A 13,330-nucleotide genomic window follows, 5' to 3' on the forward strand; every position below is an offset into this window, starting at 1 on the left:
ACTATCATCTAGGTTTCCCACAGTCTGGAACTGACTGATCGTATCCCCCGGGTGTCCTGTAATTAAGTAATGTTTATTCAATAACATTTATTAAACATCTACTATGCACGGGCTTGCCAAATTTAGCACAAGAAATACAGAACATATTTATGCTAAAAAGGATTTATTGTTTCTCTGTAATTCAAATGTAACTGGGCATCCTGCATGTCACCTGGCAGCCCTATCTACATGCCTAGCTAGTGTTGGAGGCACAGTGGTGAGCAAGACAAACAACCCCCCACCCAGAAGCTTACATTCCGGTAAACTAGGGGGAGCCAGGTTATATTCAAGCAGACAGTGTTCCTCCCGGGGATACAGTGAGGAGTAAATGAGACCCCGTGCTTAGCGCCTGACCCATGACGCCCTTGATAAATGCAAGTGCTCTTGGGAGAGGCTTAGCCTTTTCCCCTTCTCCTGTTTCTTCCCTTTGCCCATCCCTACTCCACATCCCCAGCAATTACTCCAGGCTTGCCCTCCTGTTATACCTTCTTCACATGCTTAGAATGAGCCCATTCATCTATGTATCCACAATCACCGAGCATCCACCTTGTAGCCAGGCCCTGGAGACTCGGAAATGACGGAGACACAGTCTGGTGGGAGAGATGGGTGTTCCGGCTCATTTGAGAAGTAGCAACAGAGGAATGACCATCGTCCAGACAGGGTGACCTTGAGGAGGGAAGTCTTCTCAGAGAAGATAACCTTCCACGTAGGTTCTAAAGATGAGCAGGGCCGCACAAAGGAGGCATGGGAGACGAGTTCCAGAGCCAAGCAAGCGCCTGTCCTGTTGCTGCCACCTGCAGCCATCAGCAGCCACCTACTCCTGTTAAGTGGAGAGGATGCCCTGGCAGCGGTCCTGTCCCTCTGCCCTCTCAGAGTCATCCTGTATCTCTCTTGTATGTCTCTCCCCTTAAAAAGCCAAATCTTCCCTGGACCCTGCAGGCTCTAGCCCCCATCTCTCCTCCCCTTCATAGCCACACTTCCCACAACAGCTGTCTAGACACTGTCTTCCTTTTCTCACTTCCCACTAACTCCTCAACCCACTTCCATCTGCTTCTACCTCCACTGCCACCGAAATAGCTCTTGCTGAGGCCCCAGTGGCCTCCATCTCTTTAAAACTGGCCGGCTCTTGTCAGCCCTTCAGTCCTGACCTCTCAGCAGGGTCCCACGTGATTGGCCACTTCCTCCTTCCAGGAACTTTCTAGTCCCCTGCCTTCCAGGCACCTGGCTCTCCTGGTGTCTCCCTGCCTCGCTCTGCTTCCCCTGGGTCTTCAGCACAGGCTCATTCTCCCTCCCTCAGCCCGAAGGTTCAGTGCAGAGCTTCTCCCTTCTCTCTCTGGACAGTCTCCCGTGCCCACTCCACAATTACCATCCAGCCACCGGGGAGCTCGGCCCTCGCCGCTCCTCTCAGCTCCCACCATGACACCTGGCTGCCCACTCGGCTCCTATCTCGGGCATCTCAAAAGCCCAGCAAGCCATTAGGGAGCCCCTCCCCTGCCACACTGTCCATTTCCAAGGAAAACCTTCCCAGTGTCTGGCTCCTGCATCCACCCACTTCCACAGCCAGGGGTCATCCTGGCACCTCCCAGACAACGCCTCGGCCAGTCCTGTGCTCATGACACCCCACGTCTGTCTCCCCAGCTCCATTCCGGCCCACTCCAGCAGCCCCCCCACATCCTGCCATGCCCTCTGCATAGCCACCTGTTATCTTTCTAAGCCACGAACTGGGTTGGGTTACACCCACCCACCCACCCACTCCCGTTTAAAACTGTTTCATGTCTTCCCCTTGCTTCAGAATGAAGAGTGCAATCACTCACTTGACTCACAGGTGAATCTGGGAACGGGTCCCCTCCCCTCCACCTCCTCTCTCCCTTCAGCCACCCAGACCACCTTGAGTGCCTAAAGCAACAAGATCCCTCCTCGCCTACCTTAGCACATACTGTTCCTTCTGACTGTGCACTTCCGCCCACTGCCCTTCTCCTGTGCCTGGCCCACACCTGCTCCTATTCTGAGCTCCCCTGAATCATTCCTGCCTCAGAGAAAACCTCTCCCACCCCTGCGGGCTGTGACCAGGTCAGCTTCCACCATGATCCCCCCTGGAGACCTGTGTTCCTTCCTTCATGCGATTTCATTCACTTGTCACTGTTCATAGATCAGTGTGATGAATTGATTACTCACCTCTCCCCTGACACACTCCATGTTTCAGGGAGATAAGGACCACATTAGATTTTTGCCTTAGCTTAGTGATGAGTACATAGTTGGCACTCAAATCCATATTTTAAATTTTTTCATTATACACATTTCAAACTGAAGGGGGAAAAAAGTAGAGAATCGTGAAATGAACTCCATATGCCCATTACCTAAATAGGTAGTCATGGTAACCATTATTAACATTTTAGCATATTTATCATTTTTACTGTAATCTTTTCAAGTGATTTAGAGTTTTCACGACTGTTCACTCTTAAATACTTCAGGAAGTTTTCTTACTACAATATTATAACCACACCTTACAAAATTAACAAGAACCCCTTAAAATCATCTAAGAAACAGCCCATATTCAAATTTCCCTAATGGTGCCCCCCAAAATGCTTCTTTCACACTTGGTTTGTTTCCACCAGGATCTAGATAAGACCTGCGTGTTGCATGTGGTTATATCTCTTAAGCCTCATTTAAATCTAGAGTAGCGCTTCTCCCCTATGCACTGAGTTGTTGAATTCCTAAATAAAGTATTTTAAGTAAATTACACACGCCATGTCCCACCTTCTAGATTTGTCTGGTTGCTTTCTGGTTGTGTTGTGTACCCTCTGCTTCCTGTCAACTGGAAATTAGATCTACAGGCTTGATTACATTCAGGCTTCCTCCCGCGCCTGAGCCACTGCCAGCTCCACTCGGAGGCTGACTGGCTGATTGGCGGGCTCCGCTGATGACCGCTGATTCCTTGGCTGAGAAGTTTCTTCTTTAGGATCAGCACGTAATCTGTGAGACAATACTCTGAAATGACTATGTTTTTATTTGTTTTTACTGTTTTGTTAAAGAGTGTTTTGTTGATATGTAGAGAGGATGGGAGAGTAAGAGAGAGAAACATCAATCCGCTGTTCCCCCCACAGCCCCCACTGGGGGATCAGGCCTGCAACCCTGGCATGTGCCCCGACCTGAATCTAACCAGCAACCCTTCCGTGTGCACAGGACAACGCCACACCTGCCAGGGCAAACTATGCTTTTAGTCAGTGAATGGAGGAGGTCAGTGTGGCTGAGCAGTGATGAGGGCAGTGGGTGAGAACCAGAGCGAAAGGGTCATAGGCCTTGATAAGAAATTTGGACTTTATCCTGTAGGACGGGCAATTACAAACCACTCTTAAGCAAAGGAAGTCATGTGATCACACTTGGCCAGGGGAAAGGGTGAGGAAGCATGAAGCGAACAAGGAAGGAGCATTTCCTGAACGCTCAGCCGGAGCCCAGCTCTCTGCGAGGTGTTTGGCACACTTGGTCTCAGTGAAATGTTCACTGTGTTTAAAAGAAAAACCCTATTCTACCGATGAGGAAAATGGAGGCTTAGACTCAGCCACTCACCCAGTGTCGCAGCAAAGGATGGTGACGACCTCAGGAAAGCAGTGACCTCAAGTGTGGACAGGTATTCGAGGCGGAATCAGCAGCATTTGTAAGCAACTGGCCACAGGGAGGCGGGGAACGGAGGCCCAACTGATGCTGACTCACGGGTGGGATGCAGGAAGAGACAAGCAGGTTGGAGGGGAAGATAATGAGCTCAGGCTCCCAGCTGCCCAGATGCCTCCAAGCCGCTCTGCTAAGAAATGATGTTTGTAACATGACAATGTCTATAAATTGGCTTCCGGCATGACTCGATAATTAGCTTAAGTTATCCCTCACTGGCATTTCCTTCAAAGCAAGGACACCCTTCCATTCATCCTGATGAGGCCTGTTTTCTGTGTTTCAGGGTGAGTGTGAACCTGGAGCTGTGTGATCTGTCACTTGGCTCGAGGGGGCCAGAGACTGAAGCCATAGGGTGGGTGGGCTGTCTGTTCTCTCAGCTTAGAGTCTGTCTGTCTCTGGGGTGTGGGCTCCCCTTCAGACAGAGAGCTGCCTGAGGGTGGAGTCCTGGAACCCGCCCAGTCAATGCCCAGCACAGAGTGTGGTCCAGAGATTGGTTCAGGAGCCACACGGAGGATAGAGTGACAAGGAAGATGGTCAGTTGGGTGGCAGCTGTCAAGGTCAGCTGCAAGGATGCTTAGGGCTGAAAGGACTGTGTTTAGAGAAATCAGAGAAACTTAAGAATGTTGACGTGGTAGGTTTTTTTTTTTAAATATGTTTTTATTGATTTCAGAGAGGAAGGGAAAGGGAGAGAGGGAAAAAAAAAACATCAACGATGAGAGAATCATTGATCAGCCACCTCCTGCATGCCTCCTACTGGGGATCGAGCCCACAACCTGGGCATGCGCCCTGACCTGGAATCAAACCATGACCTCCTGGTTCATAGTTTAACGCTCAACCACTGAGCCACACCTGCCAGGCGACAGGTAGATTTTAGAAAACTTGGCAGCTGGTCCAGAAGAATGAGGAGATAAAGAGCTGAGAAGGACCCTCAAGTTTGATCTCAGAAGAGAGTGAAGTGAGATGGGACCTACAAGAGGAAAGTGAGTCCAGGGATAGGGAGATGCTGAGTACAGTGTGGGTCTCCATGACCAAATCTAAGTAGGCGTGGTCTGAGAAGACCTGGGAAAGGAGGTCTAGGACTGGAGAGCAGTCCGGACTAAGTCATGGGCACACAAGTCAAGGTAGAAACTGCAGGTGCACATAAGCTTTTCCTGGGAAAGTCATGTGGGTCCAGGTGGGATGGGCAGGGGAACAGGACCCCAGCAAAGGCAGCTGAGGAATGTGAGGTGAGATGTGCAGGCAGGTCATGGGGATCAAATGCCATGGAGAGATTAAGTAGGACAATGACCAAAAAGCTACTGGCCTTAGTGATTCTGAATGAACCAGTCAGGGGCCTAGGAAACGGGCTCTGACTTATTAGCAAAAGAAAGAAAAGAGAGAGGGAGAGAGAGAAATGGGGTGGGGGGGGGACCACATGGAGGTGGAGCCAAGAAGCAAAAAGCAGGGCTGTCTCTCAGCAGGACGTGGCACAGGGCACCACACCACTGGCACGACTAACAAAGCCAGAGGGATCCCACCTGCCTCTGTTCTGGTTACTTGCCCCGCAGAGCAGAGCATGAAGGCATCAGATTGGCAGGCCTGAGGTCACATGCCCACATCTCCGAGGCTCAGAATTCCTTCTTTCAGTAAATATTGATTGAGCACCTCCTCTGTACCAGGCACAGGTCTAGGCCCTTGAAAACAGCAACAAAACCCACAAAGATCCTTGTCTTCGTGGCCCTGACATTCGAGGGGAGAGACTGACAATAAACAACAGACATAAACCGGTGAGTGCTGTCGAAGGCTAAGAACAAAGAGAAAGCATAAAGAAGGTTGGAAAAGTGCAGGTAAGGAGTGAGCAGGAAGGGCACACGGTGCAGGGCTACATGGCGTGGTCCAGGAGAGCCTGATGGAGCAGGCAGGAGTGTGCCCGGGTGCCCAGGAAACAGCACGGGGGCGAGGGGGAGAGCTAAGGCAGCGGACTGGATTGGACCTCGTAGGCCCCTGTAAGGTCTTGGGCTTCCCACTGAGGACAGTGGGAACTCCGGGAGGACCTGGACGCCAGGGGTGACTGACCGTCCTACAGTTTAATAGGACCCCATGCACACAGAGGTCACTGGTTTGATCCCCTGACTCCATGCCTGGGTTGTGGGCTCCATCCCCAGCAGGGGGCAGCCGATGGATGATTCTCTCTCATCATTGATGTTTCTAGCTCTCTCTCCCTGCCTCTTTGAAATCAATACTTTTTTTATTTTAAATAAATAATACATGCTTTCAAGTAGAGAACGTCTTACACACACATCCATCCGTCCCCATTGTTCCCTTCTTCCATTCTCTCTGGGGGAAGCAAAACGGCCCCCGCTGGTCCACCCAAGCCCTGTGCTGGAGACTGTCCCAAAAAACCGGGGCCAGGCCTCACGGACTCCGTATCCTCCACTGCCGCCCCGTCTCCCTCTAGCTTACAACCCAGCCCCGAGGAAGGCTGTCAAAACCCACATCGTCTTCCTCTCCTCCAGCTGCCATCCACATCACCTCCCTCCACCATGCAGGGCCAGTCACCCCTCTCTGAGACACCTGCCCTGTGGCTGCCTCCTCCCTCCTTCCTCTCTCCTCCCTGGTTTCCATGGCACCACTTTTTCTGGGGCTCCATCTCTGGACACTCCTTCTCATGCCCCTTCCTGGCTTCCCTCCCCTGCCCCCTCATAAATGCAGGTGTTGCCTGGGCCTTGGCCTTCTGCTCTGCGCACCTGCAAGCCGCTCAGCGTGATCTCATTAGTGCCTGGGCTTCGGTTACCACCTATTGCTGACCGTGCTCAAAGATATTTGTCCAGCGCATCAAGAATATGGCAGAAGAGGCAGACAGAATATTACATGTGCTTCGAAAGCATTATCCAGCCCTCATCTGGGACAGTCCACTGCGCCTCAAAGTCAGCAAGCCCTGACCCATCGACTCTCTCCTCCTCCTGCTCCTCCTCCCTTCTCCAGGAGTCAGAAACGTGGGAGTCACCCTCCCACCCCATGACAGCCAACTGCCAATCACCCCTTGTTTAGATTTCAGCCCCTGCACCGCCCCTCTCTCCACCCCCATTGACACTCCAGTCTAGGTCCCCTACCTCACTCCCAGAGACACTCAAACATTCACCCATTCACTTGTTCATTCATTCACTGAGTATTAACTGAGCATCTACTATGTGCCAGAAGCTGATGTGAATGCTTGAGATACATCAGTGAACACAACACATACAAATCCCTGCCCTGTGAAACTTACATTCTGGCACTTGCCATCGTTTCAGAAGTTGTTCCGTATTCCATCTTAACCCCTCTGACTGCCAACTCTACCCACGCCACAGGGAACTTTGCAACATGTGTATCTACTCAGCATCTTCCACAGGAACTCCCGATCCTGGGGTCAAGTCTGGGCCACATGAGAGGTGCCCTGATCCCTTTCCTTCTGTCTGCTCTCATCTTCTCCAGGGCTCCCTCTGTATGTGGTCCATCCTCCATCATAACACATATCACACTAGATGGTGCAGTTTGCCTGCCCACCAGCCAGCCTTTCCTCTCCACCCCGAGTGCCTGCAGGGCTGTAGCCGCTTTGATCCATTCTGCATCACCAGTGTCTGGCCCGTTATCTGGCTCACAGTAGAGGTCAACAAATAGTGGTGGCCTAAATAAGTGACAGTGGATTTGCAGTACTGTCACACAGGGAGAGGACTGGGGAGAAGGAGAGAGTGAGTTCTGAAGTAGCCTCAGACCAGCCCCCTTCATTCAGACTGACCCTGTGGTTAAAGTCAAGGTTTAGATCCCGCTTCTGCACCTACTGGCTGTGTTCTCTGAGCTTGTTTTCTTTCCTGTATAAATGGGAACAAGCCCTCACTGGTTTGGCTCAGTAGATAGAGTGTCGGCCTGTGGACTGAAGGGTCCCAGGTTCAATTCTGGTCAAGGGCACATGCCCGGGGTTGTGAGCTGGATCCCCAGTAGAGGGTGGGCAGGAGGCAGCCAATCCATGATTCTCTCTCCTCATTGATGTTTCTATCTCTCTCTCTCCCTCTCCCTTCCTCTCTATTAAAAATATATATAATGGGAACAAGAACAGAACCCATCTCAGTGCTGCAAGGAGCATGCTGGGTGCGTAGCAGTGCCTGGCATACTGGTTCTCCTAAAAAGCGAGCTGTTGTCATCCCTATTGTCATCATCATCATCATCCCCACCACTGGTGGCCATCCTTGCCTGCTGACCCTCCCACCTCCCTAGCACTGTGCTCTACTGTTTCCTCCCTTCTCGTCGCCTTGTCCCAGTGCAGCCCCCGCCACCCCCACCAGTGCCTGGAACTTTCCAGCTGAGGTCACCAGGGACCTCCTCCTTCCAGAGCCCTTTCCTCCCTCGACCTCTCAATAGCATGTGACTCTGGCATTGCTTCCTCCTCTTTAAAAAGATATGTTTTTATTGACTTCCGAGAGAGGAAGGGAGTGGAAGATGGACACAAACTCCTTGGCAAAATAGCCAAGTTCCCCTTAATCTGGCTCTTGCCTCACAGTCATCCTCTAGCCACCCTCCTCTTGCTCTCCTACCACACATACTTCCACGTCGCTGACACGATGCACAGACCTCTCTGAAGGCTGCTTCTGGTCTCGTTTCCCTTCATCACAGATACAGGTGAAAGGCGCCACAATGTTACAGCAGTAAAAGTCCTAGTGTCCCTGCCGCCGGGTATAAGGAGTTTGACCATATGGCTCACCTATGCACTCATGAAGTGAAGCTTAGGATATGCCTTTCTTCTTATTTAACTTCAATGCACACTGCTGTTTCCTACCTCTGTGCCTATTTATTTTTTAATTGATTGATTTGAGAGGGAGGGAGAGAGAGAAACATCCATTTGTTGTCCCACTCGTTTTTGCATTTATTGGTTGACTCTTGTATGTGCCCTGACTGGGGATCGAACTCGCAACCTTGGCATCCGGGGACGATGCTCTAACCAACTGAGCTACCTGGCCAGAGCCCTACCTCTGTACCTTTGAGCGTGCTGTCTCCTCACCCCCACCCCTCCAGAATGCTCTCCTGCTCCTTATCTGCCTGCAGACCCTCCTCCACCTACTTGGTCCCAGCTCAGGCCTTCCCTGACTCCATAAACAGTTACTTCCTTCTTGCCCATGTCAGCATCGTTCTTAGAACTATCGCCCTGAATTGAAGTTATTTCTCTATACAGCATGTCTATTGCTCCCACCATCCCAGGTGCTTCTATGGAGCTCCTATGGCCCGTTGATGATGACTCAATGAAGTGTTTGCTGAAAGACTAAATAAAACAACTTTTTTTTTTAACAGATGTTTTTATTGATTTTAGAGCGAGGGGAAGGGAGAGGAAGAGAGATAGAAACATCAATGATGACAGAGAATCATTGATCGGCTGCCTCCTGCACGCCCCCTTTTGGGAACTGAGCCTGGAACCCAAGCATGTGCCCTGACCAGGAATTGAATCAGTGACCTCTTGGTTCATGGGTCAACATTCAACCACGGAGCCACACCGGCCAGGCAAATAATACAACTTTTTCCATTTAAAAGATTAGACTTCAAGAGGAACTGGTGGGAAAGAGGAACGCAGCAGGCAAATTTGCTGTTCTTCTGTCATCCACCAGCTGGGAAACTTCCCCACCAGCAGAGTCATCGACCACAGAGTGTGAGCCCCAAGGGAATTTCACGATCCAGTCCCCCGGCCAAATGCCAGAGAGGGCAACTGCTTTGCCTAAGGTCACACGGCTGGCTGGGCGCAGGCCTGGAACCAGATTCCAGATAACTGTGAGAAAAGTTTGGGTAGATGGCTACCTCACACCACGAACCTCTTCCCTTTCTATCCATCTTAACTCCCTACAGGGCTGACTCACCACTCTTAAAGCACGTGCGGGGACCTTGGCTGGCTAGAGCTGCCAACGCCCCGTAGATTGGAGGACGGGATCCAATTATCCCCATTTTACAGATTGACAAACCAAGGCAGCAAAGACTGTGTGTCACACGGCTAGCTAACGGCAGAGGCATTGTACTCTTCTTTTTAAAAATATATATTTTATTGATTTTTTACAGAGAGGAAGGGAGAGGGATAGAGAGCTAGAAACATCGATGAAAGAGAAACACTGATCAGCTGCCTCCTGCACACCCCCCACGGGGGATGTGCCCGCAACCAAGGTACATGCCCTTGACTGGGATCGAACCTAGGACTCCTCAGTCCGCAGGCCGACACTCTATCCACTGAGCCAAACCGGTCAGGGCCCTGTGTTCTTCTTGAGAAAAACACACACACACACACAAAAACCCACCCTGCAGAGTCACTATTTACAATAATCTTGAGGACTGGCCCCCTGTGGCCTGGGGAATCCCCTCACTCCCACCAGTTCCTCTTTGAGTATCCATCCCGCTGGCACAGGAAAGAACCAGTACACCCACCCTCACACCCAACTAGGCCTAGGAGAGACCTCCTCAGAGTCATAACCTTTGACGGGGAAAGCACCCTCACCCTTCCCCTGCCCGGCACTTAACAGTGTCATTGCTCACTTGCTATCACCTCCCGCATTCTGAGATGGGGAAACCGAGGGTCAGAGATGAGACATCAGTGCTCTAGCCCGTTTGGCTCAGTGGATAGAGCGTCTGCCTGCGGACTGAAGGGCACAAGCCCGGGTTGCAGGCTCGATCCCCAGTAGAGGGTGGGCAGGAGGCAGCCAATCAATGATTCTCTCTCATCACTGATGTTTCTCTTTCTCTCCCCCTTCCTTTCTGAAATCAATAAAAAAAAATATTTTTAAAAAGAAGACATGAGTAACCCATGGTCAAAGCCAGTAAGTAGCGAGGATGGGTCTCGAACTCAGGTCTCTGGCTCTAGCGCCACCTCTTTCTTTCTTTCTATTAGGCCACGCCAGGCTCTCCTGCACGGCCAGGTAAACCACCTGGAGCCTCTTCCTGGCTGGGTTACTTCGGGAAAGTAACTTCACCTCTCTGGACACCCCCAAGGTCAGAAGCTGTGCTTTCGGGGAAGAAATCAGTATGCAAAAGAGACGCAAACGAAACGCCAGTCCGCGGGCGCCAGCGCAGCCCTTCCCGGAGCTCGGGGCTTTCTAATGAGAGGGTGTGTCGCCGGCCGCCGGGACCTGCGCAGCAAGCCCCCGGCCGCTAGCAGAAGCGAAACCTCCAACCCTCCAGCCTCCTCCGCTTGCTTCTGGGAACCGGCGGGCCAGGCTTCGTGGAAACGCGCGCCGCGGCAGCCGGCTCGAGTCCAAGGACCTCCCGGACCACAGCCCGCAGTCCCGGGCCGGGGAGCTGCGGGGGCCGGCGCGGTCGGGCCCGAGAAGCAGCGTGACGCGCGCTTCCGCCCCGCTCAGCTCCGGCGGCGGCCGCGGCGGCCCCACAATCCCCTTCTGGCTCCGGGGACGGGCGGGGCGGGGCGGGGCGGGGCGGGCCGAGCGGGCGGAAATAATTTTCTGTTTGGTCCTCTCGACCCTAGTCCCTGGGCCGCGGGTCGGGCGGGGATGCGGGAGGCGGGAAGAGGGAGCGGGAACGCGCTGCCCTGGCAAGCTCAGAGGTGAGGACGGGGGGCGAGCAGGACTGAGCGCCTACTGTGTGCTTTAGCGCTTTACAGAAGGATTTTCGTTCAGTCTCCCCCGCTGCTCTTGCCAGAAGCAGCTAACGCCTGCCTTTAAGAGGGACAAGCTGAGCCTCTGAAAAGTGAAGTCACTCACTGGCCAAAAACTGCACACCCAGGACCAGCGTGACACCTCCCATCAGCGCTCAGTTACACCACAGAGAGCACGAGGAATCTGAACCATTTGTTGGCTGTGTCCTGCTCTTGCTTCTCTAAAATTAATTAATTTTTAAAAATGTGTATAGGCGCATAGCAAGTGCGCAGAAAAATACTGGAAACTGAGGAGTGAGTCTGACAGCTCGGCCTTGGGAGTACTCGCCGCGAATCCAGCTCAGCCCGAGGGCCCCCGGGCCCCCCGGACCTCCGAAGGGAACCTTTGCGATGGACGGGCGGACGTCCGATTTCGACACAGGCTTTTGGCGAACAAGTGGTGGCGGAGCCGCAGCCCTGGCGGAGGACGGGCTGGGTTCAAACCCCCGCACTGCCTCTTTCAGGCTGTGTGACTCCGGGCAGGTCATTTCATCCGCTGGGACCTGTTACTCCACCCATGAAATGGGGGTATTAATTCCCACGCACAAGGGTCGTGGGAAGGAGTAAACGAAACAATGTTCCCAATACACTTACTAAACGCGCAAGTGTTGTCGCGCGTTGATCCCACAAGTTCCCGGCGGCGCCTACGCACCGGGTGCGGACCCGAGACAAAGGCTCGTCGGTCCCCGTCTCCAGGTCGCCCACTCCTGGTCGCAGGGACCGAGGGGCCTTCGAGCGACCCTCATCCCGCGAAACCCCGACGCTGCGGCCACCTCCACCGGCCGCGGTCGGTCCCGAAAGCAAATATTCAAATATTCCGAACCTGGCGAATGGCTAGGGCTGACATGTTTGCGCTTAATGTTCTGACGTTTTGTTCTTGTCGGTAAAGGTAATTTCCTGAGACTTCCCCTCTGGGTCTGGTTTAACTTTTCGTCTGAGCGAAGTGCACAGGGCAGACCAAGATGCCCGCGCGTGGCCGTCCTCGCAGCGACCCCAAACTGCAGACCCCCCTCCCTCCCTCTCGACAGTCCCCGGGCTGGAGGCCCCCTCCCCGGGCTCGGAAGCCGCAGAGCCCGGCCTCCCCCCGCCCCGACCGTCCAGACAGAACCTCTTCTTCCCGGCAGCCCTCCGGAAATCCCGCGTCCCTGCAGGAGAAAGGGAAGGTGGTGGCCGCAGCCCAGAACTCGGCCTCCCCAACCTCCTCAAACTCTAGCTTTGCCGGGATTAAGGGAGTAAATCCCTGACGCCACAGACCAGGTCAAGGACAAGTTCTCCCCCGCCCTCCATCCCCCTCCAGGGCGGGGATTCACCCCCTCCCTTCCCGGATGAAAGGTACTAAATAGACGCGAAGGGAGGGGAGACGGCGGGCCCCGGCCCCTTGATGTTCCGGTTGAACAGGTGCTGGTGAAAAGGAGGCGGTCCCGGCGGAAGAGTCGGCCGGGGGGGGGGGGGCAGTGCGCGGAGGGGGGGGCAGTCTCCTCCAACCTCAATCCCCTGCGGGTCTCCCCTCCACTGCCCGGCCGCCCATCCCCCGCAGGAAGCCTTCCCGGCCGAGAGGTCTTTGAAGTGTCGCTGATGCCCCCCAGAGCTGCCTCCTCTCCACCGCCACCCCACCGCCCAGAGAGGGCGTGTGACCTTTGGTCTCTGCGGGCGTCAACACCCCTTTAGGAAGTTGGGGGGGGGGGGCGGTCAGATTTCGTCCCCTTTGCCCACACGGGTCTTGGGGATGAAGCCTTCAAGCTGACACCCCCTACTTCTTTCCAGATCCAATTTCAGGGGCTTTAATTCCTTGGTCGGGGCGGTGGGGCTGTGTGTGTTTGTGTGCGTGCCTAGAGGTCAAGGGTAGCTGGTCTGTGACCGCTTCCGTAGGCGTGAGTCTCTAACTTGCGTGGGTCTCTAAGCGCTCCTGTGGGACTGGAGCTGGGGTTTGTCTCTCCCTGGGAGGGGCGGGTGGTGTGGCTGGAGGCGGCTGGGAGTGAGGGTGTGTGTCTG

At 53.6% G+C, this 13,330-nt stretch overlaps 1 long non-coding RNA gene across 3 annotated transcripts; it reads right to left on the reverse strand.

Moving 5' to 3' along the window:
- On the reverse strand, positions 1–13,084 carry LOC132218924 (uncharacterized). 3 transcript variants are annotated; one of them, XR_009449326.1, is made up of 5 exons: positions 12,162–13,084; positions 3,607–3,835; positions 2,797–3,012; positions 2,215–2,343; positions 1–859 (listed from the first exon to the last, which is right to left on the reverse strand). It is a non-coding gene; the product is annotated as an uncharacterized LOC132218924 (long non-coding RNA). The 3 variants fall into 3 exon arrangements; XR_009449325.1 differs by lacking the exon at positions 3,607–3,835 and having other exon boundaries at positions 1–752; XR_009449324.1 differs by lacking the exon at positions 3,607–3,835.
- Positions 13,085–13,330: the final 246 nt, after the last annotated feature.

Source organism: Myotis daubentonii, chromosome 16 (genome assembly GCF_963259705.1).
Source record: "Myotis daubentonii chromosome 16, mMyoDau2.1, whole genome shotgun sequence".
NCBI classification, from domain to species: Eukaryota; Metazoa; Chordata; class Mammalia; order Chiroptera; family Vespertilionidae; genus Myotis; species Myotis daubentonii.